Here is a 2,540-nt window from a genome sequence, read left to right on the forward strand (position 1 = left end):
ACTACTACTTGGTTTTCCTTGAGTTGGTAAACACAAGGTTCATCTTCATTCTGATGAAAGCCGTAGGTCTTGATGATCTCATCAAACCTTTTGTTCCATGAGCGAGAAGCTTGCTTAAGCCCATATATGGACCTATTTAACTTGCAAACTTTATTCTCCTGCCCATGAAGAACATAACCTTCTGGTTGCTCCATATAGATGGTTTCTTCAAGAAGCCCATTAAGAAAGGCTGTCTTGACATCCATTTGCCAGATTTCATAATCTAAAGCGGCAGCTATGGAGAGAAGAATTCGGATGGATTTGAGCATGGCAACAGGACTAAAAGTTTCCTCATAGTCCACACCTTCTCTTTGGGTATAACCCTTGGCGACCAGTCTAGCTTTGAAAGTTTCGACTTCGCCTCCAGCACCTCTTTTCTTCTTGTAGACCCATTTACATCCAATTGGACGAAAATCTTCAGGTGGTTCTACATATTCCCAGACTTTGTTCTTTTTCATGGAATCCAAATCTAAGGTCTGGAAGTTGAAAATACACGAAACAACAACCTGGAAGTCAATACGAGTGCATAGTGCCCAAGTTGACAATCCAACTAGGATTTTGGTTTACGGGCCCGTCTTAGTGAAAATGAGTCAAACTTTGTACTAGGACATGAATTAGACATGTCATGAACATATTTATGGCAACAATATCAAAATCAAAGAACTTTCAATTTTGAGCACCCGGAGCACCAGGTGCCCCAAGCAACTAGCGCCCAGGTTGACATATTGTCTACATGGGGCACTTCCATCCGCAATACTGAAGAACTATCCCAAGAATTTTCTTTGTCTTCATCCAAAATGAGGAAACAAGTGCTTCTAGGGGAGATACGGATCGACCTGACGGCCAGAACGGGAACCCAGCGCCCAGGTTAACACTTTGTACAATCTATAGTACTATATAGGTAATATACTGGGTATCCATATCTCACATTACGTACAATCTTTGTTTTGTAAAATATATTATTCAGTATGTAGGTAACAATGATTAAAAGGTTAATAATAAAACATTTAATCACATCTTGCAGAGTGTTATCTTAAATAATGATCATGCCTTGAGACAGAAGCAAAGAGTTGAAAAGGAGAATAAGCGTAAAAAATTGGAAGCAGAAAAGACTGAGGTTGGTGAAACATCAAAGAAAAGAAGAACCGATGTAGAGGAGGAGAAACAGTGGAGCACAACAGTGATAGGGAACAAGAAGAGGTGGAGAATGAATCGAAAGTACATGGAAGGTGTGCCTTTGATCGACTTTTTTAGAATTTATGAGTGTTTTATGCCTGAGTAGATTGAGACCATAATCGCTACCGATTTCGGATCTTGCATAAGGGATGATGGTCCATACATCAAACATTCTTTACTTCAATGGATTGTTGGGATGGTGGACACTACGGCATCAACTCTAAACATATATGGACGACAAATCCCAATAACACTAGATGCATTCGGACAAGTAATGGGTATAAAGGACGGGGGTGAACCTATTGTGATTACTGATAAAAATAATATTAAAGAGATTGAGCAACTCCTTGGTGTTAGTAAGCAACTGGTTAGCTTGAATAATTTAAAGATCAAAGATACACTCCCAACCTTAACAAGAAGTTTCCATATTATTAGGATCAACCACAAAACGAAAACACTATATTCTTCTTCTTCTTTTTTTTTTTTTGAATAACTCATAGTGATCTTCAAAATAATAATAATAAAAAAGCCAGAGCAGTAAACTAAACGTATGTACAGTCGTCTAAAATATACCTCTTGGCACATTCAATAAAGCTTAACCTTGCAATACAATACAATAACCCTGAGATTATCAGAGAACTATCGAGAAACCTAACCACTCCGGTTGGTTGTATAGAATAAAGAAAGGATCTTGCAATGTATAAAAATAAAAATACAATGAGTTCCAAATGCAATTCGCACAAAAAAAAAATGGATAGCTTCAGCGGAGGAGATTAAGTATGTACTAGAAAATGGTTTGCTATTTCAGATTGAAAAAAAAAAACGAACAGAGCTCTATATAAGAGTTGGAGGATGAACGAATTGCCCTCCAAAATACTAAAGACTGGGTAACCCTAATTAAGAAATATCAATATATTATTTTTGTTAAAACATATTATTATTATTATTATTATGAGCAATGCTAAAAGGCACTGGTGGTGCGTAATACCTTTCTATGTGTCATTATCCCTATTGATCTAATTAAGTATTAGATCCTATATAATTTAATATAATAATTTTTAGAGAATATTGCTAGCCAATCGCAAAGTGATATGTCTAAGGGTGCTAGGCACCTGATATCCAATAACAATGCTCTATTATTATTATTAAAGACTCATACAGTTCATGACCAATTTGATGAAAGGATCTGGGAACTTTAAAGCTTGTAGCATCTCCTCCACAAAGTCCCATTCTAAAGTATCATATGCTTTTTGCAAATCAATCTTAATCAAACAGTTGGCCTTGCTTGATTTCCTCCCATAATGTCTCACTAGGTCTTGACAGAT

This window comes from Cannabis sativa, chromosome 2, assembly GCF_029168945.1.
Source record: "Cannabis sativa cultivar Pink pepper isolate KNU-18-1 chromosome 2, ASM2916894v1, whole genome shotgun sequence".
NCBI classification, from domain to species: Eukaryota; Viridiplantae; Streptophyta; class Magnoliopsida; order Rosales; family Cannabaceae; genus Cannabis; species Cannabis sativa.